At 41.8% G+C, this 25,902-nt stretch overlaps 1 pseudogene; it reads left to right on the plus strand.

The window, feature by feature from the left end:
- The first annotated feature begins 10,227 nt into the window (after positions 1-10,227).
- On the plus strand, positions 10,228-24,082 carry LOC117452142 (piggyBac transposable element-derived protein 4-like; annotated as a pseudogene).
- The last annotated feature ends 1,820 nt before the right edge of the window (positions 24,083-25,902 follow it).

Below are 25,902 nucleotides of genomic sequence, written 5' to 3' on the forward strand. Positions count from 1 at the left end.
CAAATTGAAGTATCATTATTTTTGCATAGTGTTGAATCGTATCGCACCGAATCGCATAATATTGAATCAAATCGTATCGAACTGTATCGCAACAGGGGTGAATCGTATCGTATCGTATCACCTGGTGTTTCAAATGTATCGTTAATGTATCGTATCGTGGCAACGTATCGAGATGCGCATCGCATCGGCCTCAGTGATGGAGATGCACATCCCTAGCATCTAGTCCTAAATAAGGTAACTATTACAGGTGACTTTTGTAAATGTTAGATGTTAAATATAGCCTATATTGCAGCTACACTACAACAATGCAGTTTATAGCTTTGACATTACCTGTTATGAATATAATATATATAATATATATGCCTATAGTTTTGTGGTAACGTTCACGGGTTAGAGTTAGAGCAACTCACAGCAGCAGTATGCCTACACTATTGTCATTAGTGGCGTGAACGTTACCACAAAACTATAGGCATATATATTATAGTTCATAACGGGTAATGTCAAAGCTATGAACTGCATTGTTGTAGTTTAGCTGCAATATAGGCTATATGTAACATCTAACATTTACAAAAGTCACCTGTAATAGTTACCTTATTTAGGACTAGATAGATGCTGTTTGCATGGTGGAGAGCAGCAAGGTGATGAAGGGACCTTTAAAGACAGCGCCACTGCAGCGCATGCGCGCTTCTTATCTCATAATTATGACTTTTTATCTCATTATTTCGACTTTCTTATCTCATAATTATGACTTTCTATCTCATTATTTCGACTTTTTTATCTCATAATTATGACTTTTTATCTCATTATTTCGACTTTTTTATCTCATAATTATGACTTTTTATCTCATTATGACTTTTTATCTCATTATTTCGACTTTCTTATCTCATTATTATGACTTTTTATCTCATTATTTCGACTTTTTTATCTCATAATTATGACTTTTCATGGGGATTTTATTTTTTTCAAGTGGCGGAAATGGGCTTCCATATGATATTAATACTAATGTTATTATATTAAAGCAGGGGTGGGGAACCTCCGGCCCCCGGGCCGTATACGGACCGCTAGACCATTTGGTACGGCCCTCGAGGTAATTTATAAACAAAGTGGCCTGTGCCTGGTGGTGGGGCCCAATGTGATATATTTTCATGGGGCCCAAAATCCCTGGCGGCGCCCCTGCGCGCATTACAGAAGGTAAACAACACCGTAGAGTGAACGTGTGGAGCTCACACGAGAGAAAAAACACCAAGATGAAAAAATCTAATCCATCTCATTTACCGACGAACATTTCAGCTAAAGACCGGGCAAAGCAGTACCCCGATGTCTTGCACGAAAGTGGGGGGAAACTATTCTGCACCCCGTGCAACTGTGTTGGAGCATAAGAGAACATCGACGGTGACGACCCACTTTCATTCATTCAAACATTCGAAAATGCTTTCTGCTGCTGCGGACAAGAAAGCCAAACAACTCACGTTCACCGAGGCATCAACCTCCAAAACCCTTTAGAGGGCTACAAGAAACGAGGTGAGTAGCCTACAAGATTGAAGCGGAGATGTGTGTGTGTGTGTGTGTGTGTGTGTGTGAGTGAGAGAGTGTGATTAAAATAGCCCAATTGCTTTTACAATAAATAAACATTGAATGTGTTTAATTGAATATTAAAGGGGTTTAACGTTAGTGGCAGGTTGTGTGTGAGAGAGAATAAATAAATAAGACAGCCCAATATTTATTTTTTCCGAATATTTCGCAATTTCACCGCATAAAATCACATAAAACCCTGCATGTTTGATCGCATAATCAAGGATTTTAGCCCGCATAATCAAGAATTTTAGCCCGCATAATCAAGGAGTTTAGCCCGCATAATCAAGGATTTTTGCCCGCGTTTTTCTGGAGGGTCTATTTTGCAGCGCACCAGTTAACTTGTAAGATTTTTAGTGTCACTAGTACGGTCAGAGGGCCACTAGTTCATCAAAAAGCTTACACGTTGGGACTTTGGCGTTACTAGTGCTGCTCCTGGCGTCACTAGTAAGGCATACGTGGTAACTAGTCGGACAAAAGTGCCACTAGTTGCTGAAAAAAAGCGACTAGTGAAATGTTTTATTTAACTAGTAAAGCAGAGTGCCTAACTAGTTTGACCATATATCTAACAAGTGAAATCAAAGAGCCAACTAGTGTAGGCCGCTGCCGTCTGATATCAAGGAAATTGAATACATACTCAAATGGCTTGCCATATTCAACATGTATGGCTTTTTCCTAAACTAGTGGATATGTTCAGCCCACTAGTTGTGGTTTTCTTCTCTCTAGTTCAACACAAGGACTTACTAGTTGACATGTACGTGCAACTAGTTAACTAGTGAATTGTTTCAAAGTCATACATGTTGACTAGTGAATTTTTTGACACATCACTACCGAAACATAGTACATAGCCTACACTGTAGTAAAAAAGTATTATATTTGTTACGCTCCTCGTAAAGAGACTCAAAACTTGAACCCGCTATGCAAGAACACTTGCGACGGAGACTTAGGTGAAGTGTAAAAAAAAACTGGATTTATTTACGTTCCTCAAAAAACAGGCAGGAGACAAAGCAAACTCTCAACAGAGTGGGAAGAACGTGGAGCAGGGCTGAGACGGAGGTTGGGCTGGACGTGGCAGGCAGGACGGAATGGAATATGGAGTATCTGGAACAGGCACAAAACAGAACAGGATTAGTATATGAAAAAATCCAACTGGAAGAGTATACAAAAAGACTAGCAATACTAGTCAGCCGGAACTGGAGTTTACCACTGTGAGTATACGGAGAACTGGTGAAGTCTGATGATCGAACCGGAGTTTTAAGCAGCAGCAGGTGAGTAGTGGTAATCAGTGATGATGAGAAACAGGAGCAGAGGTGAGTTGGCGGAAAACGGAAAGTAGGTCAACCACGCCCAGCCAGGAAGACAGACAAACAGATAGACAAACAAACAGAAAAAAGGAGAAGGAGATACTGCAATTCCTCACAGTACCCCCCCCTCAATGGGAGCCACCTGGCGACCACCAGGCTTGTTTGGATGAGCCCTGTGAAAGGCCCTCACCATGATTGGGTCCAGGACACGGGAACGAGGAACCCAGCATCGCTCCTCGAGGCCATAACCCTCCCAGTCCACCAGATACTGGAAACCCCTGCCCCGACGTCTGACGTCCAAAAGACGGTGCACCGTATAAGCAGGGTGATTGTCGATGATACGGGCGGGAGGAGGGGGTAAGGCCTAAGAGCTCAATTCACTGGTGTGAACCGGCTTAATCTGAGACACGTGGAAAGTGGGGTGAATTCTCAGAGCTCTGGGAAGCTTCAACCGGACTGCGGAAGGGTTAATGATCCTTAGGATGGGAAAAGGACCAATGAAGCGTGGGGAAAGCTTCTTGGACTCAGAGATGAGAGGAATGTTGCGGGAGGACAACCAGACTGACTGGCCTGGGACGTATAGAGGAGCTGCCTTTCTGTGACGGTTGGCTGATTGCTGGTTCCGTGCAGAAGTCTGGAGAAGGGAAGATCGTGTATCTCTCCAGATCTTCTGACAGCGACGCACATGCTGCTGGACTGAGGGAACTGCCAAGTCTCGCTCCTCTTCGGGGAACAGGGGTGGCTGGTACCCCAATGAAGCCTCAAAGGGGGAGAGACCAGTAGTGGAGCAGGTAAGAGCGTTGTGGGAGTACTCAACCCAGGAGAGATGAGAGCTCCAAGTAGAGGGGTTTCGGTCGGTGATGCAGCGGAGAGCTGACTCCAGGTCCTGATTAGTTCGTTCTGTTTGGCCGTTTGATTGGGGGTGATATCCAGAAGTCAGGCTGACTGAGGCTCCCAGGGATTGACAAAACTCCCTCCAAACTCGAGAGGTGAACTGGGGACCGCGGTCTGAGACAATGTCGGCAGGGATACCATGTAACCGGAAAACATGTTCTGTGAGGAGTTGGGAGGTCTCCAGGGCTGACGGGAGTTTTGGAAGAGCAACGAAGTGAGCTGACTTGGAAAACCGGTCTACTATAGTGAGGATTGTGGTGTTGCCCTGGGAGGGGGGCAGGCCGGTAACAAAATCCAGTGCGATGTGTGACCAGGGACGACTAGGGATAGGAAGGGGCTGGAGCAACCCTGCAGGAGACTGGTGGGAGGACTTACTCCTAGCACACGTTGGACAGGCAGAAATGTACTCCAGAGTGTCCCTGTTGATCGTTGGCCACCAGAAATGTCTCTTCAGGAACAAACCGACGGTTCGGAGGACCATTGCCTGGATCTGGTTGCTCTCTCAATGCCTCCAGGATGGTGTTATTAATCTCCCAAGAGAGGGCGCCTACTACACAACTCTTGGGAAGGATTGAAGCATCTGGAGGATCAGGAGAGTCAGGAGAGTATAGCCTAGACAGAGCATCGGGTTTTATATTCCTGGAGCCAGGGCGGAAGGTGAGGCAAAAGTCGAAGCGACAGAAGAACAGCGCCCATCTGGCCTGTCGGGAATTCAGTCGCTTCGCCGACTGGATGTAGGAGAGATTCTTGTGGTCCGTCCAGACCAGGAAAGGCTGCTTGCTGCCTTCGAGCCAGTGTCTCCACTCCTCTAGTGCCAACTTAACAGCCAGAAGCTCCCTGTTACCAACATCATAATTGCGCTCCGCAGGAGAGAGGCGACGTGAAAAAAAAGCACAGGGATGAAGGATGTTATCAGGACCAGCGGTCTGAGACAAAACTGCTCCTACTCCAGTATCAGATGCGTCCACCTCCACAACAAACTGCTTCTCTGTGTCTGGCTGAATAAGGATGGGAGCTGAGGTGAACAAGGATTTGAGTTTAATGAAAGCTCTGTTAGCCTCTGGAGTCCAACAGAACGTGATGTTGACGGAGGTGAGTCTGGAGAGAGGTGCAGCTACTTTACTGAAGTTCCGGATGAAGCGACGGTAAAAGTTGGCAAATCCCAGAAACCTCTGGAGCTCCCTCCTTGTAGTTGGAACTGGCCACTCCACCACTGCCTTGATATTTCCAGGGTCTGCCTCCACCTTGCCCTGACTGATGATATAGCCCAGGAAGCTGATCCGGTTCTGGTGGAACTCGCACTTCTCCGCCTTAACATAGAACTTGTTCTCCAGCAGTCTCTGTAGGACCGTGCGGACATGGTTCTCGTGTTCCTCCTGATTCCTGGAGAAAATCAGGATGTGGTCTAAGTAGACAAAGACAAAGCGGTTAAGGAAGTCACACAAGACATCATTGATCATAGTCTGGAAAACTGCTGGGGCGTTAGTGAGACCAAAAGGCATGACCAGATATTCAAAATGGCCCAATGGAGTGTTAAACGCTGTCTTCCATTCATCCCCCTGGCGGATGCGGATCAGATGATAGGCATTTCAAAGGTCAAGCTTGGTGAACAGGGTTGCCTCTTGGAGAGGTTCAAAAGCTTAGGTGAGAAGGGGTAATGGGTACTTGTTCTTGACCGTGATATTGTTTAACCCCCGAAAGTCTATGCAAGGTCGTAGCGACTTATCCTTCTTGCCTACAAAGAAGAACCCGGCACCCACAGGAGAAGAGGAGGGACGAATAATACCAGCAGCCACAGAGTCCGTGATATAAAGCTCCATAGCCTCCCTCTCAGGACGGGACAGATTGTAGAGGCGGCTGGAGGGTAGAGGAGCTCCAGAGAGCAGATCAATAGGGCAGTCGTAGGGTCGGTGGGGAGGAAGAGAGAGAGCCCTCTCTTTGCTGAAGACCCAACGCAGGTCGTGGTAAGTAGTAGGAACACCAGTCAAATATACAGATACATCAGGGCAGACAACAGGATTTGGGGAAACAGAAGTTGAAGGTAGGGCAGAACACAGGCAGTTAGCGAGACAGTGCTGATCCCATTCAATAATCCTTCCCTTAGCCCAATCAATGTGTGGGTTGTGAGTACGTAGCCACGGCTAACCCAAAACCAGAGGTGTAGAAGGAGAGGATATTACCTTAAACTGGATAAGTTCACGGTGGTTTCCGGAGGTGATTAAAGTCACAAGGGGTGACTGTGCTGTGACTGAGGAGATGATTTGTCCATTTAGAGCATAGGCAGTTAACGGTTCCTCTAGCGGCTCCAAGCAGAGTCCCAGCTGTTCAGCTAGCTCCTGGTCCAAAAAGCTATCCTCCGCACCAGAATCAATGAGAGCCTGGAGAGGCAATGTCATAGAACTAACACAGAGCTTGGCGGGAATAAGAAAACGAGTCAAGGATGGGGTTAGAGATGATTGCTGTGGACTCGTCAGGACCCCCAATCTTACTGACGAGCCTCCCAGTTTGGCCGTACTGGGCAGTTGGGAATGCTATGCCCAGTCTTTCCACAATACAGGCATTGGCCTGCACCTATCCGGCGCTGACGCTCCTCCAGAGAAAGTCTAGCACGACCCAGTTGCATGGGCTCCTCCTGAGAAGAGGTGCGCACACTGGACGACGGGGGAAAAGAGGGAGGTCTAGACACCGAGTGAGCAGAGTAGGAGGAAAAACTGGGCTTACTGAGGGACACTGGTGAATCCCTCCGTGTTCGCTCAGCTCGGCGCTCCCGCAGACGACCGTCCAAACGAGACACTAAGGAGATCAGCTCTGAGAGATCCGCTGGAACGTCTCGTGCTGCCAATTCGTCCCGAAGCTGGTCCCTTAATCCTCTTAAAAACACCGCCTTGAGAGCCGCCTCGTCCCATCGAGCCTCTGCAGCGAGTGTGTGAAACTCGATGGAGTAATCAGCCACTGTCCGGCTTCCTTGTTGCAGGCTAAGCAGCTTATTCTCGGCGGAGCCAGAGGAGTTGGGATGATCAAAAACAGCTGAGAACCGATCAGAGAAGCCCTCAAAGCGTAGAGTGTCAAAATCCACCGAAGAGTTTAAAGCCTCTGCCCAGGTTAAAGCTCTCCCGCGGAGCAACCCCAAAACAATATTAATCCTTGTTGCTTCAGCATCAAATGCAACAGGACGCTGGCGAAAAACCTTGTTACATTGGAACAAAAAAACTCTGCATTTCTCCACATCTCCGTGAAATGGCTCAGGATCGGTGATAGGAAAATCCTGGCGAGGAGGGGGCAAAGGGGCTGGACTGGGAGTAGCCTGAAATGCTACCGTCGAGGTAGTGAGAGCGGAGATCTGGCACGCCAACTCGGAGACATGATGAGCCATGGACCGGTTACTCTCCACCAACGCTCGGATGAGCTTTTCGTGTTCACCCAGGAGGGAGCCCTGACTTGACAGGGCATGAAGGATTGGGGTAGAATCCGCTCCGGATCCTGCGGGGTTTATTCTTGGCCAGTTCTTCTGTTACGCTCCTCGTAAAGAGACTCAAAACTTGAACCCGCTATGCAAGAACACTTGGGACGGAGAATTAGGTGAAGTGTCAAAAAAACTGGATTTATTTACGTTCCTCAAAAAACAGGCAGGAGACAAAGCAAACTCTCAACAGAGTGGGAAGAACGTGGAGCAGGGATGAGACGGAGGTTGGGCTGGACGTGGCAGGCAGGACGGAATGGAATATGGAGTATCTGGAACAGGCACAAAACAGAACAGGATTAGTATATGAAAAAATCCAACTGGAAGAGTATACAAAAAGACTAGCAATACTAGTCAGCCGGAACTGGAGTTTACCACTGTGAGTATACGAAGAACTGGCGAAGTCTGATGATCGAACCGGAGTTTTAAGCAGCAGCAGGTGAGTAGTGGTAATCAGTGATGATGAGAAACAGGAGCGGAGGTGAGTTGGCGGAAAACGGAAAGTAGGTCAACCACGCCCAGCCAGGAAGACAGACAAACAGATAGACAAACAAACAGAAAAAAGGAGAAGGAGATACTGCAATTCCTCACAATATTAACCTGTTTGTTTTACCTTCCCTTATCTAAATAGTATTTTAACAAATATTTCTTGACGCTTTTCACAATTAAATGAATAAAAGTGCATTTTTAATCAAATTTAAAAGTTCAATTTATACAATTCATAAAAATCATAATGCAAACTTTCTTTGTAAAATGCATAATACTGATCATATTGATTCCAGAGTTGATGATTGTTGAAATTGAACATACATTTAACCAATTAGTATCATCATTTTAGTTGATAACTCAATATACTTATTTTTTTACGAATCATCCAGTGTTTCGGTATTGACCACAGTACTTTGTTCTCAAGGTTGTATCATATTCCCTCAACCTTATTGCTTAATCTGAATTTATAACATTCCTTATGTTGAAGTGTGAATGTTTGAAGCTACTGACCCAGAATCAGCACTAAGTAACAGGCTGAAATAGAGGGGGATGAGGCTAGAATGGGTGATCTGTTTGGTATTTTGAGGAAAACACTTCATAGACATGTTTTTTTTTATATCTGAGACCTATAATATATGCCTACAAATAGTATAATAAGAGACCTTTAAAGTAACACACTGATTTTCAGACTTTAAAACACATTTATTTCAAAATGGTGGGATTTACCTGCTTACTATTCCATTTTGTCACTACCGAAATGATCATGTCAATTAACGAAACGTAACCATATGTTTCGGTAGTGACGATTCTAGCAAAAATTGAGCATAACTAAAGAATGCTCAATTGAACAAGTACATGTCTAGCATACACGTTTTTGAAGAGGTTTACACACATAACAACCTAATACTTTGCATAAAACCCCAAAAAAGTTTACTTAATTGAAGATAATTATGTTTTCGGTAGTGACAATTCTTAACCCTCCTGTTGTCCTGGGGTCATATTTGACCCCAAAAGGAAATCTATTGCTGTCAAAAATAGGTTTTTAATTCATCAAATGGTCTGAAAATGATAGGGGTTGTTCAATACCATGCTCTTAACGATTAAAATACAATTGAAGTAATTTCATTGAATTATGGGTGTTTTATTGTATTTTATAACACCTTAAGCCCTCTGGGGTCAAAAATTACTCAAAGTGGAGCAATGGGGGCTGCAACAACCCCCTGCCTGCTCCTCGGGGTACACACACACACACACACACACACACACACACACACACACACACACACTTTTGATGTATAGGATCAAGCAATTTTTAGATCAACAAAAATCATAAACAAAAAAGATAAACGAAAAACAAACAGGCCTTTTCTCACGGTTGCTGGGGCATTTCACATTTTAGGCCCTCCCTAGTTACGGCCCACTCACACACACACACACCAGGGTTTCCGTTAGCCGGTAATTACCGGTTTTTAGCTGGTAACATTTATTAAAAACCGGTAAATTCAAATTCAAATTCAAAATGTCTGGTAATAATTAGGGAGGCTCCGATCGATCGGCCGCCGGTCATTATCGGCCGATATTCACTCTTAATAGTTTGATCGGTGCTCTCTATAAAGGCCGATCAAGAGAGCTGGATCTGATCGATATGGACATAAACGCGAGTGAAGTGTAACCGGAGCGAGAGAGAGAGATCAGATCAGCTGCTGAGTCTGACCGAGACACGCAGCTCTGCATAATCACCTGAAGCCCCGCCCTCTGTTTAGCGAGCTGCAGGAGCTGCATGAGAAACTGACGTGCTGTCAGGAGAGAGAGGGAGGGAGAGGGGAAAAGAGAGGATCCGAATTTCTCCCGTGTTATTATTCAAATGTAATGTAAACTTTTGAATAATGTACGTTATCTACTACAAGTAGTTTGTTTGAATGTAATAATTATGTTGTTTGTTGTTTGTGGAATAATGTATTGAAAAATGAATCTGAATTTTTCGATCTGTTACGATTATAAACTGAAGCAATATAAAAATGAGCCCCGTGAACTGAGTTTTAAACTGAAGCATATCTGCTCATAGTCCGGTAATTACCTGCTAACGGAAACTCTGCTACACAACTCTTATTATTATTATTGAAATATGACCGGTAAGTTTCAGATTTGTCCGGTAAAATAAATTCTGCCCGGACATTTGACCGGCAAGAAAAAATCCTAGCGAAACAAACAGGCCTTTTCTCACAAATGTTGGGGCATTTCACATTTTATTCTGAGAGAGACAGGCAGCAAAATGAGGAGGCAGAAACATTTGACTGTGGAGGAGGTTCATGAGCTAATCTTTAACCGTGTTATGGAGGAAAAATCAACCGATGAGGAGGATTCAGGGTCAGAAGAGGAGGAAACTCATGAAGTAATGTAAGTTACAGACCAAATTCTTCCTCTGAAGAAGCCCCCACATCGCCCGCTTCTGAAATGGAAGAAGGTTTTGAAATGGAGCAAAATGAATATGAAGAGGTAGAATCAGAAATGGAAGAAGTGTCAGAAGTGGAGGACCACACTTATTTTGAGGAAGTGGAAGAATCCACTGATAAGGAAGAATCTGAGGAAGAAGACCCAGCAGAGATGGAAGAATATTTCCAATCTAAGGATGAAAAAATGATCTGGTCTTCCATCCCTCCCTGTGACGGATGTCGCATGGTAACAGCAGAGAAAGCAGAGAGAGAGACAAGCCGCCAGGGTCCAACCCTGTATGCAAGGTCTCGTATCGAGGACATCAAGTCCGCTTTTTATCTGTTTCTGCCCAAGGCCATCGAAGAGTCAGTGCTGAACATGACTAACAAGGAGGGGCAGCGTGTTTATGGGAAAAAATGGAGAAAGATGGATCAAATAGACCTGCGTGGGTTTGTTGGTTCTAGTGTACCGATCCAGCAAAGAGGCTACAGCAAGTCAATGGAATGCAGAGTCTGGTAGGGAAATTTTCCGTGCTACCATGACACATAAAATGTTTCATAAAATCTCCAGAGTCATAAGATTTGATGACAAAGACACAAGAAAAGATCGCCGGGCACGAGACAAAATTGCTCCAATTCGAGACGTTTGGGACACGTGGGTGTCTCTCCTGCCAATGATGTACAATCCAGGCACTAATGTGACTGTCGATTCAGAGGTCGCTGTCCATTCAAACAGTATATCCCAAGCAAACCAGGGAAATATGGGATCAAAATATGGGCAGCATGCGATGCCAGGTCAAGCTACGCATGGAATATGCAGATAGACACTGGCAAGGCCTCCAGGGAAAAACGATAACCTGTGACAACTTCTTTACTTCACATGCCCTTGGCCTGGCCCTGCTGAAAAGAAAGCTGTTCATGGTGGGAACAGTAAGGAGAAATAAACCTGAGCTTCCCCCTGCACTGGTGTCAAAAGCGGACAGGGCTCGTTTCTCATCAAAGTTTGCTTTCACCGAGACCCATGCTCTCTCTGGTGTCCTATCTCCCCACAACACAGAGAAATGTTCTTCTGATGAGCACTCTGCATCGCGATGCAGCTGTGAGCGACAGGGATGACAAAAAGCCCCAAATCATCGAAGATTACAATCACAACAAAGGGGGTGTCGATAATCTTGACAAGGTATTTTACATTTATTATTCATAATGTTAATACTATTAGTAGTAGTAAACATGCAGCTTTCGTCAAAAAAGTGACAGGTGATGTGACAGGTCACACCTCTCCCTACTTCCTGCAAATGAGTTAAGTCCCGCCCCCCATTGCGAGATGCTTTGATGTGATTGGGTACAATCATGTTAATGAGCTAAGTCCCGCCTCCCATTGTTCGAGATCCTTTTGATGTGTGTTATAACAGGTAGGTGTGAAATGCCCCCCTGTGTAGTGCCTTTGTTGTTTAGTTCTTTGATGTATTGATTAAGATAGTCTCTTTGAAGTTATGTTGTCTGGCCCCGGTCCCCTCACACCCCTTTGTAGTCTAGTCCTTTGATGTGTGTTATAACATGTAGGTGTGAAAAGCCCCCCTGTGTAGTGCCTTTTGTTGTCTAATTATTTGATGTGTTGATTAAGGCAGACTCTTTGAAGTTATGTTGTCTGGCCCCTGCCCCTCAGAGCCCTTTGTTGTCTAATCTAATTAGCCTTTGATGTTTTCCCTTTGATGTGAGGTGTTATAACAGGCAGGTGTGATTTCACACTGGTGAAAGCCTTTGATGTTAATCTAGGTGTCTCTTTGAAGTTATGCGTGAGACTGTCTACCCGCCCCCTCCCAGCCTCCCCCCTTTTCTCCACCCCTTCCTTATGGCTACGACGCCAGCAGATAGTGGGGGTAGAATTAGATGAAGATAGAAATACACTCAAACTAAATTAAAAAAGACAGGCAATTCCACTTACCAAGTCACCTTTCAAAAAAGAAAAATGGCAAGAGACTCGAGAGGGTTTCTCCAAAATGACCTACCCCTACCTTTAAGAATAATTAACAAACAAACAAACACACACACACACACACACACACACATTTGGAGTTGGCCTTTGGTGTGAAGATTTGAGATAAGCATGGGATGTTAATCTATATGTTGATTAAGACACTCTCTGTGAGGGGCGAAGGAAGAGGGATGGGGGAGGACAATTCAGAGGATGAAGAAGCAGAAAAAATAACTCGTTTGTAAAACGGACAGCACGTCAGTTTCAAGAAAGATGACACCGTGTTTATGACATGCAAAATATCTTGAAGCCCTATACATTTTGTTTTTTAAAAAGGTACAAGTATATTGTGTTGAAAATATCGCAAAAGTCGTAATATTGTATAATGTATTAGTTGTATTTTGCTAGAAATCACTATGTAGTTTTTCTAAAAATATAATGGAAAAAGGAGAGAAAGACAAAAAAAACAAAATATCACAGTATGTTGAAAAAATATGAAAAAAGTAATGTTGTGTTTAAAATAACATGAAAGAAATCAAAGTAACGCCTCTAAAAAACATATATTTAGAAAAGTAATGTTAGTCATGTAAAGTTATCAAGACTGCTGTGTTTCATCGAAACAGTGTTACATTCACAAACTTGCCTTTTAGAGAGACATAAAGAAAACGAATTCCTTACAAATTAATGAATATTTTACCCGGTTAAAAAGGTTTGCATCCATTAAAGTGTAACTAAAAGTATCTTAGTAACACAAGAAAAGAGAATAAAGCATTGATGTCAACAAAACTGGATTGCTCCAATGAAATAATAAATAAATAATTTCAAAAAAGTGCTTTTAAAGAAAATGTATTCAGATAAAGTATTTTATTTTCAGAAATGTTTTAAGGTTTTGCATACATAAAAAGTGTATCTTACAGTTCCTTTGTGAGAGAATTACACACAAATCTGCAGAGTGTCACTAAAAAGTTTTACACAGTGACTGACATTCTGTATGGGGGGTTCACACCTGAGCTGCTGCAGAGGGAGGGCATTGAAAGGGGGTGAGTATGTTTGGCTCACGGTGGGATGGTGTGTTAAGAGTCAGATTCTTAACGAAATCTTTACACATACATCTGCCGAGTGTCTGTAAAAAGTCTTAAAATCAAAAAACTTGCCTTTTAGAGTCAGAATCCTAACGAAATCTCCTCAAACAGAGTACTGCATGGTAGTGGTCCGCTTTTATACACAAAAGTGTATCTTTTCAGTAACTTTCTCAGAGAATTTAAGCTTAAATCTGTCAAATGTTCAAAACAGCCTTGTTTTCACTGAAATAGCCTCAAAATCACAAACTGACATTAAGAGTCAGAATCCTAATTAAATCTACTGAAACAGAGTACTTTCATGGTAGTGGTCAGCTTTTAAAAAGAATAGTGTATCTTTCAGTAACTTTCTCAGAGAATTTAAGCATAAATCTGTCAAATGTTCAAAACAGCCTTGTTTCACTGAAATAGCCTCAAAATCACAAACTGCCATTAAGAGTCAGATTCTTAACGAAATCTACGGACACAAAGTCTACTTCATTATCTACTTTTCAGCTTTTGAATACAAACGTGTATATGCTTGACGAAATCTACTAAAACAAAGTACTTCATGGTAGTGGTCAGCTTTTATACACAATAGTGTATCTTTCAGTAACTTTCTCAGAGAATTTAAGCATAAATCTGTCAAATGTTCAAAACAGCCTTGTTTCACTGACATAGCCTCAAAATCACAAACTGCCATTAAGAGTCAGATTCTTAACGAAATCTACGGACACAAAGTCTACTTCATTATCTACTTTTCAGCTTTTGAATACAAAAGTGTATATGCTTATGCTTATGCTTATGTCAGGGAAACAAGGCTGTTTTGAAACATTTGACAGATGTATGCTTAATTCTCTCAAAAAGTTAGTGAAAGATACACTTTTGTGTATAAAAGCTGAAAAAGTAGATAATGAAGTACTTTGTATTAGTAGATTTCGTCAAGCATCTGACTCTTAATGGCAATTTGTGATGTTGAGGCAATGTCAGTAAAACAAGGCTGTTTTGAAACATTTGACAGATTTATGCTTAAATTCTCTGAGAAAGTTACTGAAAGATACACTTTTGTGTTTAAAAAGCTGAAAAGTAGATAATGAAGTAGACTTTGTGTTCGTAGATTTCGTTAAGATTCTGACTCTTAATGGCAGTTTGTGATTTTAGAGGCTGTCAGTGAAACAAGGCTGTTTTGAAACATTTGAAAGATTTATGCTTAACTCTCTCAAAAAGTTACTGAAAGATACACTTTTCTTTTTAAAAGCTGACCACTACCATGAAAGTACTCTCTTTTATTAGATTCCGTAAAGCATCTAACTCTTAAGGGGCAGTTTGTGATTTTGAGGCTATTTCAGTGAAACAAGGCTGTTTTGAACATTTGACAGATTTATGCTTAAATTCTCTGAGAAAGTTACTGAAAGATACACTATTGTGTATAAAAGCTGACCACTACCATGAAGTACTTTGTTTTAGTAGATTTTGTCAAGCATATACACTTTTGTATTCAAAAAGCTGAAAAGTAGATAATGAAGTAGACTTTGTGTCGGTAGATTTCGTTAAGAATCTGACTCTTAATGGCAGTTTGTGATTTTGAGGCTATTTCAGTGAAACAAGGCTGTTTTGAACATTTGACAGATTTATGCTTAAGGCGAGACACGGCAGGCAAAAACATCGTTTTTCAAGTACTGGTCAATTTTGAGATGTTGTGCTATTTTGATTCTATAACATCTTTTATTTCAGGCTTTTGGAAGGAAAACGTACAAAATACACATTTAAGTGTTTATTTTACTATAGTTTGTCTATTTGCGTCTGTAGATTTCTCCTAAATTCACCAAAAGTTAGCATTCTAACGTAACTTAAAGTACTGCGACCGCTGTGTGCACCATGTCAACAGAGGTATCGCTGGAAAGCTGTGTCTCTCCTGCACAATCTCATTGGATCCAAATATGGTCATTTCCTTTGTATCAGCAACCAATCGTGAAAGCACAAAGGGGTCTTAAACCAAGAAACGAAATCTCATTGGCTGGTGTCAATTTCTGACAACGTGATTCGTTCAGATGCGTCACGTGGTGTGCTAAAACACTTCCTGGTTAACTTTCCACTAGAAATAGAAATCTCAAAATGGCAAAAGAACGGCGAAAAAAACGTTCACAGAGAACACGACAACAATTGTTACTTGCACGAAGCAAGGTTATACAAAAAACAAATGACCCCGAACATGAAATACCTTCATGGAGTGCGTCGAGGCGCAAGCTATCATCCAAAGAACAGGAGGGTTTAGCTAGTGCCTCACTGTAATCTTTAAAGGTCGTTTTCTCAAAATGAGTTTTTTCTCCTACTCTGAGTTCGAAATTTCAACTTCAGTATTATGTAGATACACCAAACCTTCCAGTTATATTCCTATCAATATTATGAAGGCTTTTACAGAAGGGTTTGTTCATATATGATTCATAGCCTGAATTATACAACATTGTATACCTAAAAACATGGCGAAAATTGATATTTTAGGGCTGTTGACAGTATTTTCTGATTTATGGAGTGATAAAAAGAGATATCCAATATCCCTTCTGTAAAAGCCTTAGATACTAATATGACTACAAAATGAAACAATAATTTTGAATATGGCTTTATTCAAAGTTCAGATTTCAATTCCTGAAATGTGTTAAAATATGTGCATATTTAATGACATAATGGATAATTTGTATATTGAAACATGCTATTTCAGAAAACTTGTAATACAAAAGACAATTGCCTTATTGTAAGTAATTAACTGGAGATATTTATAGCTGATACCTTTAAGTTAAAAAAATTACCCTATTCACCTGGGGTGTCTCGCCTTAAATTCTCTGAGAAAGTTACTGAAAGATACACTTTTCTTTTTAAAAGCTGACAACTACCATGAAAGTACTCTGTTTTAGTAGATTTAATTAGGATTCTGACTCTTAATGGAATTTTGTGATTTTGAGGCTATTTCAGTGAAACAAGGCTGTTTTGAACATTTGACAGATTTATGCTTAAATTCTCTGAGAAAGTTACTGAAAGATACACTTTTGTGTTTAAAATCTGAAAAGTAGATAATGAAGTAGACTTTGTGTCCGTAGATTTCGTTAAGATTCTGACTCTTAATGGCAGTTTGTGATTTTGAGGCTATGTCAGTGAAACAAGGCTGTTTTGAACATTTGACAGATTTATGCTTACATTCTCTGAGAAAGTTACTGAAAGATACACTATTGTGTATAAAAGCTGACCACTACCATGAAGTACTTTGTTTTAGTAGATTTCGTCAAGCATATACACTTTTGTATTAAAAAGCTGAAAAGTAGATAATGAAGTAGACTTTGTGTCCGTAGATTTCATTAAGAATCTGACTCTTAATGGCAGTTTGTGATTTTGAAGCTATTTCAGTGAAACAAGGCTGTTTTGAACATTTGACAGATTTATGCTTAAATTCTCTGAGAAAGTTACTGAAAAGATACACTTTTGTGTATAAAAGCGGACCACTATCATGAAGTACTAGTAGATTTCGTTAGGATTCTGATTCTAAAAGGCAAGTTTTTAATTTTAAGACTTTTTACAGACACTTGGCAGATTTATGTGTAAAGATTTCATTAAGAATCTGACTCTTAACACACCATCCCCCCGAGAGCCAAACATACTCACCCCCTGTTCAACGCCCTCCCCCTGCAGCAGCTCAGGTGTGAATCCCCCATACAGAATGTCAGTCACTGTTTAGAACTTTTTAGTGACACTCTGCAGATTTGTGTGTAATTCTCTCATAAAGGAACTGTAAGACACACTTTTTATGTATGCAAAACCTTAAAACATTTCTGAAAATAAAATACTTTATCTGAATACATTTTCTTTAAAAGCACTTTTTTGAAATTATTTATTTATTATTTCATTGGAGCAATCCAGTTTTGTTGACATCAATGCTTTATTCTCTTTTCTTGTGTTACTAAGTTACTTTTAGTTACACTTTAATGGATGCACACCTTTTTAACCGGGTAAAATATTCATTAATTTGTAAGGAATTCGTTTTCTTCGTCTCTCTAAAAGGCAAGTTTGTAAATGTAACACTGTTTCTATGAAACACAGCAGTCTTGATAACTTTACATGACTAACATTACTTTTCTAAATATATATATATATAATATATGTTTTTTAGAGGCGTTATTTTGATTTCGTTCATGTTATTTTAAACACAGCATTACTTTTTTCATATTTTTTCAACATACTGTGATATTTTGTTTTTTTTGTCTTTCTCTCCTTTTTCCATTATAATTTTAGAAAAACTACATAGTGACTTCTAGCAAAATACAACATGCAACTAATACATTATACAATATTACGACTTTTGCGATATTTTCAACACAATATACTTTTACCTTTTTAAAAAAAAAAATGTATAGGGCTTCAAGATATTTTGCATGTCATGCATAAACACGGTGTCATATTTCTTGAAACTGACATGCTGTCCGTTTTACAAACAAGTTATTTGTTCTGCTTCTTCATCCTCTGAATTTTCCTCCCCCGTCCCTCTTCCTTTGCCCCTCACAGAGAGTGTCTTAATCAACATATAGATTAACATCCCATGCTTATCTCAAATCTTCACACCAAAGGCCAACTCCAAACGTGTGTGTGTGTGTGTGTGTGTGTGTGTGTGTGTGTGTGTGTGTGTGTGTGTGTGTGTGTGTGTGTGTGTGTGTGTTAATTGTTCTTAAAGGTAGGGGTAGGTCATTTTGGAGAAACCCTCTCGAGTGAGAGTCTTTTGCAGTCAAACCGGGGAGAAATCTGTCACTTCCTCACAGAGCCCCTCCTCCAGCACACATGAACGTGCTCACATGACCAAAACAGGGCACGTGATAAGTTCATGCACAGATCTTTCGGCTGTAGGCGTCTGAACCCCGCACTGCTGCTGCATTCGTTTCTTGACTGGCGCTCTGGACGGGTGGCGGTAAGTTGTCACAGGCTGATTAAACCCAATTTGAGGCGTCTCTTGCCATTTTTCTTTTTTGAAAGGTGACTTGGTAAGTGGAATTGCCTGTCTTTTTTAATTTAGTTTGAGTGTATTTCTATCTTCATCTAATTCCACCCCCACTATCTGCTGGCGTCATAGCCATAAGGAAGGGGTGGAGAAAAGGGGGGAGGCTGGGAGGAGGCGGGTAGACAGTCTCACGCATAACTTCAAAGAGACACCTATATTAACATCAAAGGCTTTCACCAGTGTGAAATCACACCTGCCTGTTATAACACCTCACATCAAAGGCTAATTCGATTAGACAACAAAGGGCTCTGAGGGGCAGGGGCCAGACAACATAACTGCAAAGAGTCTGCCTTAATCAACACATCAAAAATTATACAACAAAAGGCACTACACAGGGGGGATTTTCACACCTACCTGTTATAACACACATCAAAGGACTAGACTACAAAGGGGTGTGAGGGGACAGGGGCCAGACAACATAACTTCAAAGAGACTATCTTAATCAATACATCAAATAACTAAACAACAAAGGCACTACACAGGGGGGCATTTCACACCTACCTGTTATAACACACATCAAAAGGATCTCGAACAATGGGACTTAGCTCATTAACATGATTGTACCCAATCACATCAAAGGATCTCGCAATGGGGGACGGGACTTAGCTCATTTGCATAAGTAGGGAGAGGTGTGACCTGTCACATCACCTGTCACTTTTTTGACGAAAGTGGCATGGTTACTACTACTAGTATTATTTATGGAATGGATAATGCATTGAATTTGTGTGTAGGAAATAAACATACATTTCTGAATATGTTTTGGTTTGTTTATTTTGTTTCAAGGTTACCAGTGTGTACACGTGCAAAGGAATGACAGCCCGTTGTCCCCTAGTTGTGCATACAATTCCTTTGTCCTGTGGTCTGAGATCAACCCAGCCTGGAATCAGGGGAAGTGCAACAAGAGGAGGCTGTTCATGGAGGAGCTTGGACGACAACTTGTGATACCTCACATCCAGCGACGCAAGGTCAGCATTAAGCTTCATTTCTGTTGCTCTTCCTTCTGTAGTGTCCTCACAATTTGAACTTTTTGTATTTGCACTGTGATTTATTATAATAAAGTTTGACTTGACTTGACAGGTTCTTCCCCGCACGCCAGCCGCTGCCAGTTTGGTTATGGAGGTCCAGCAGTTCTGCTCCAGCTCTACCTCTGCAGCAGCTACTCGTCACCCAGCTCCCACTCGCCCAGCTCCCACTCGCCCAGCTACCCGTCACCCAGCTCCCGCTCGTCCAGCTCCCGCTCGCCAAGCTCCCCCTCGCCCAGCTCCCCCTCCTGACCCATCACCCAAAAGGAGCAGGTGCAAATTCTGCCCTCGCCAGATTGATGTCAAAACCAATATCAATGTTTATTTATATAGCCCAATATCACAAATGTTACATTTGTCTCAGTGGTCTTCACAGTGTGTACAGAATATCAGTATGACAATACGACACCCTCTGTCCTTAGACCCTCACATCGTACAAGGAAAAACTTCCAAAGAAAACCCAGTTTAAAGGGAAAAATGGGAGAAACCTCAGGGAGAGCAACAGAGGAGGGATCCCTCTCCCAGGACGGACAGACGTGCAATAGATGCCGTGTGTAAATTGAAAAGATAATACATTTGCAACATAGGTAGTCCAAATGTTTGGAAATGCATGTGTGTATAATAGGAAGATGAATCCACGAGGATATCCATCCAGGACCTATGATCCAGGACCACAGCCACGACTCAAGATCCAGCGCTCGCGATCCAGGACACAGGACCGCAGGATCATCCATGACTCCGGATCCCAGCGTATATAGACACCAAAAAGAAAGACATTTGGGGAAGCTGGGTTAATCGGAACATGAGTGTACACGGGTATAGACAGAGAGAAGGAAGAAGTAAGATGTCCCCCGACAAACTAAGCCTATATCAGCAAAACTAGGGGCTGAATCTAATCAGCCCTAACTATAAGCTTTATCAAAAAGGAAGGTCTTAAGCGCACTCTTAAAAACGGATAGGGTGTCTGCCGCCCGAACACAAACTGGAAGCTGATTCCACAAATGTGGAGCTTGATAAGAAAAGGCTCTGGCTCCCATTGTACTTTTAAAGATTCTAGGAACAACCAACAACCCTGCATTCTTGGAACGCAATGCCCTAGTAGGACAGTAGGGTATAATGAGTTCTTTAAGGTAAGATGGCGCCTGCCCATTAAGGGCTTTGTAGGCGAGAAGAAGAATTTTAAATTCTATCCTGTGTTCTATAGGGAGCCAGTGTAAGGCAGCCAGAACAGGAGTAATGTGGTCCCTTTTCCTAACTCTGGTTAGTACACGAGCCGCAGCATTTTGAATCAGCTGAAGCGACTTGATTGACTTCTTGGTACTCCCTGATAATAAAGAGTTACAATAATCCAGCCTAGAAGTAACAAATGCATGGACTAGTTTCTCTGCATCGTTTTGAGGCAAGATATGCCTGATTTTTGCAATGTTACGTAGATGGAAGTAGGCGGTCCTTGAAATTGATTTTATGTGGGCGTTAAAGGATAAATCCTGATCAAATATAACACCAAGATTCCTTACAGTCTCACTGGAGGCCAAATTAATGCCATCCATAGTTAGTATGTCTTTAGATAATTTGTTTCGTAGATTCTTCGGGCCAAGTACAATAACTTCAGTTTTGGTCGTGTTTAACATCAAAAAGTTTAAGGTCATCCACGTTTTTAAGTCCTTAAGGCAGTCTTGAATTTTATTTAGATGATTAATTTCATCAGGCTTGATTGATAAATATAGTTGAGTATCATCCGCATAACAATGAAAGTTTACAGAATGATTCCTTATAATATTGCCTAACGGAAGCATATATAATGTGAACAAAATAGGTCCGAGCACTGAGCCCTGTGGCACTCCATGGCTAACTTTGGTTTGCGTGGAAGATTCATCGTTAACACGTACAAACTGAGAGCGTTCAGATAGATAGGACCTAAACCAGCCTAAAGCAGTTCCCTGTATGCCAACTAAGTGCTCTAGTCTTTGCAATAGGATATCATGGTCGATAGTATCAAATGCAGCACTAAGATCGAGCAAAACAAGAATAGAGACAAGTCCCTTGTCTGAGGCTATTAGAATATCATTTGTGACTTTAACCAGAGCTGTCTCTGTGCTATGATGTGTTCTAAAGCCAGACTGAAAATCTTCAAATAAATCATTGTTTTTTAAGTAATCACACAACTGTTTTGCGACCGCTTTCTCAAGAATTTTTGAGAGGAACGGAAGATTAGAAATAGGTCTATAGTTGGCTAAAACCTCTGGATCGAGGTTGTGCTTTTTAAGAAGCGGTTTTATCACTGCTACTTTGAATGATTGTGGAACATAGCCTGATAATAAAGACATATTCATAATATTTAATAAAGAAGTGCTAATTAATGGAAAAACTTCCTTCAACAGCTTAGTTGGAATTGGGTCTAACATACACGTTGATGGTTTAGAAGAGAGAATCATTGAATGTAATTGTTCAAGGTTAATGGCTGAAAAGCATTCTAGTTTACTATCTAGTGTAATATTAGAACTTACGATTCCGGGAGCTGTTGATAACACTATACTGGTCGAAGGCAAGAGGTCATTAATTTTGTTTCTAAGAGTAACAATTTTATCGTTAAAAAAGCACATAAAATCATTACTACTGAGTGCTAAGGGAATAGAAGGCTCAATCGAGCTGTGGCTCTCTGTCAGCCTGGCTACAGTGCTGAAAAGAAATCTTGCATTATTCTTATTCTCATCTATTAATGAAGAGTAGTAGGCTGCTCTCGCTTTACGCAGTGCTTTCTTATATTCATTGAGAGTAATATGCCAAATTAAACGAGATTCTTCAAGTTTAGTGGAACGCCATATCCTTTGACTTGACAATAAAATGTGCCAAAGATGCAATGCATACATCCGCAAAGGTCACACCATTGTTACCTGCCCTGCATGCAACTAAGGGCACATTAAATGTGTAACACAGAAATGCGTGAGGTTTCCACTTTAAATTCTTGAAATAACAGTCAAGCAAGACGGGGTCAAAAATGACCCCAGAGGGCACAAGGTGTGATTATGTGTTGTCATTAAAAATATATAAATTATTCAAAAAGGGCATCCTTACTAAACTTTGACATATACCAGTCTGTGATAAGACAAATAGTCACAATACGATATGTTCAAATTAATAAATAGTTTCATTTATTTTTTAACTCAGAAAACAGTACATTTCATATAAAAAAGGTCTTTTGGCCCTAAATGCCAAAACAAAGGGAAAACATGTGTGGTATTGGGTTGGACTGAAGCAAAACTAAAGGTTTAACACAAAATTGATTGACATTTCATACTTTATGCTTGAAATAACAGTCAAGCAAGACGGGGTCAAAAATGACCCCAGAGGGCACAAGGTGTGATTATGTGTTGTCATTAAAAATATATAAATTATTCAAAAAGGGCATCCTTACTAAACTTTGACATATACCAGTCTGTGATAAGACAAATAGTCACAATACAATGTGGTCAAATTAATTCATTGTTTCACTTTTTTTTTTTTATCAGAAAATGGTATAATTTCATATAAATTAGGGTCTATCGGCCCGAAATTCCAAAACTGAGGGAAACATGTGTGGTAATGGGTTGGACTGAAGTAGAACTAAAGGTGTAACACAAAATTGATTCACATGTTATACTTTATGCGTTAAATATCAGACAAGCCAGATGGGGTCATTTTTGACCCCAGAGGGCACAAGGTGCATAGTAATCGGGAGGACATTACGAGTTTAAGGTTACACGCCGATTTTCAGATTTTGGAACAGATTTATATCAAAAGTATGGGATATAGCTACTTGCCATTCAGCCATGAGGGCAGGGATGCAGTGTCACTGCCTAGTAAAAAATGCAGAGGTGTGGCTAAAAACCAGGCTCAGCCATTGGACTAAAACCCCTTGTGTTTCGGTCATGAAATGAAAACTGTGGACATGGTTTTTTGAGTATAGTTTTTTTACTAAAAAATGATACCCATAATAAATCTAAATGTTACAACTTCTGTTTGAATGTAATCATACAGATCTTCTAAATACACCATTGAAACATTTAATGTTTTAAGTGTTATTTACAGAAATTGAAATGTAGATGTCAGGGTTGGGGACAGCTACTTCCCAATAGAAAGTACCCTATAAATGATGTTTTTGTATATATTAAACTTATCCCTATCTAATTGAATGCCTTGTGTTTAAATATACCATAACTTATTCTTAGTAAATATCTATGTCTGAATACTTAATTGATTTGTTAAATAGTTTTTCTTGTTGTGGGACCGCACTTTGCACTAATTCGGTAGAATGCCCCATCTAACAAGTGAAATCAAAGAGCCAAATAGTGTAGGCAGCTGCCGTATGATATCAGGGATATGGAATAAATACTCAAATGGCTTGCCATAACAGACACAGCTTTCAACTCTATCTTTATTTTCCTAATACAGCGTCTCTCCCTCCTCCTCTGAAGCCTCTCTGTCTGGAGATTAATGAAATGGCTCCACAGCCATCAGCCATCATTGCACTCACCATCAGCTTCCTCAGTGTGTGTGTGTGTGTGTGTGTGTGTGTGTGTGTGTGTGTGTGTGTGTGTGTGTGTGTGTGTGTGTGTGTGTGTGTGTGTGTGTGTGTGTGGTGTGTGTGTGTGTGTGTGTGTGTGTGCGTGCGTGCGCAGAGAAGCAGCATCTGTGTGGATATGTGTTTACCTATTTGTGACCTAATACAATGTGTCTGTCCAATTATAATTAAACTTATACACTGTTCATGTGTGTGTCCAAAGGCTGTTCATGTGTACAGAATGTGTGTATTCTGTGTGTGTTTCTGTAGGATCAACCACACTCTAGTTAGTAGATAGTGTGCTAGTGTGTGTGTGTGTGTGTGTGTGTGTGTGTGTGTGTGTGTGTGTGTGTGTGTGTGTGTGTGTGTGTGTGTGTGTGTGTGTGTGTGTGTGTGTGTGTGTGTGTGTGTGTGTGTGTGTGTGTGTGTGTGTGTGTGTGTGTGTGTGTTTTGGGGGTGTCTGATCTGAGTGTTTATTGTTTGCCATTATTGTTGTCATTATGGTTGGTGCAGTGGTGTGTGTGCTCCAGCCGGTCTCATCACCCCCCCCCCCCCCTCTCCGTGCTTCTCCAGTTGTCAATTTAGCGTACAGACTCCTCTCAAGAATTTCCCCCGCTGTCACACCGCTGAAGGCTTCCTCTATCCTCTTCTTCAGCTTTCCCTCTTTATTCTTTGTCCTTTCCAGTTTTTCGCTAAGCTTTAAGGCAGTGTGTGGACATTATGTGTGCCTGTGTGTGTAGGGGGTGGGGGGTCAGTGGAGCTGGCAGCTCAGACTCGACTTTTCAGGCCTTAATTGAGACATACTGTCTGACTGACAAACACATTTGCATGCGGTGTGTTTTTCAGAATGTGCATTTCTTTTTCAGTTGCTAGCCACTCTGTTAATCAGCTCTCCGACACTCACATGAAGAAATGTGCACACACACAAACAAACACACACATACACACACACACAGATACACACACACACACACACACACACACACAAACACACACACACACAAACACACACACACACACATACACACACACACACACACACACACACACAAACTAAATGTATAGTCTCAATTTGTCTATAAACAGTATGCACACACATACAGCACATACTGTACAACTGCATTAGAAGCTTGTGGATACCTGTCCGCCGTAACCTCCGTTCCCTCTCCCCCTCTACCTTTGCCTCATCGGTGCTCCCAGCCCTCCCTTCCTCTGACTCGTTCCAACTCCTGCCTCCAAACTCTGCTGCAGAAACTCTCCTCTCTACTCTCTCATCCTCTCTGGACTCTCTCTGTCCTCTCACATCTCGGCAGGCTCGTCAGTCTCCTCCTGCTCCCTGGCTAAATGACGCACTGCGTGCTAATAGAACCGTCCTTAGGGCAGCAGAGCGGAAATGGTGGAAATCCAAACACCGCGACGACCTCCTAACCTATCAGGCTCTCCTCTTTCTCTGCTTCCATCTCTCAGGCAAAAAGAAACCCACTCTCAACCCGTATGATGTTATAAACTACAGGCCTGTCTCTCTCCTCCCGTTCCTGTCTAAAACACTTGAATGCGCTGTCTTTAAACAACTCTCCTGTTATCTCCATCAGAACAACCTTCTGGATCTGCACCAGTCTGGTTTCAAGGCAGGTCACTCCACATAAACTGCCCTCCTTGCTGTCACTGAGGAACTGCACACGGCTAAAGCAGCATCCCTCTCCTCTGTCATCATCCTTTTGGACCTGTCTGCTGCATTCAACACGGTGAACCATCAGATCCTCCTTCACACTCTCCAAGAACTCGTAGTTTCAGGCTCTGCACTTTCCCTCCTCACCTCATACCTCAAAGACCGTACCTACAGTGTAACTTGGAGAGGATCCGAGTCCGACCCTTGTCAATTAACTACAGGGGTCCCTCAGGGCTCTGTCCTTGGTCCCCTCCTCTTCTCTCTGTACACAAACTCGCTCGGATCTGTCATTAGCCCGCATGGTTTTTCATACTACTGCTACGCTGACGACACCCAATTAATTCTGTCCTTTCCCCGCTCAGAGACCCAGGTCGTCGCACGCATCTCTGCTTGTCCAGCTGACATCTCTCAGTGGATGTCTGCTCACCACCTCAAGCTCAACCTTGACA

The sequence above is a fragment of the Pseudochaenichthys georgianus genome, chromosome 9 (genome assembly GCF_902827115.2).
Source record: "Pseudochaenichthys georgianus chromosome 9, fPseGeo1.2, whole genome shotgun sequence".
Classification (NCBI taxonomy): Eukaryota; Metazoa; Chordata; class Actinopteri; order Perciformes; family Channichthyidae; genus Pseudochaenichthys; species Pseudochaenichthys georgianus.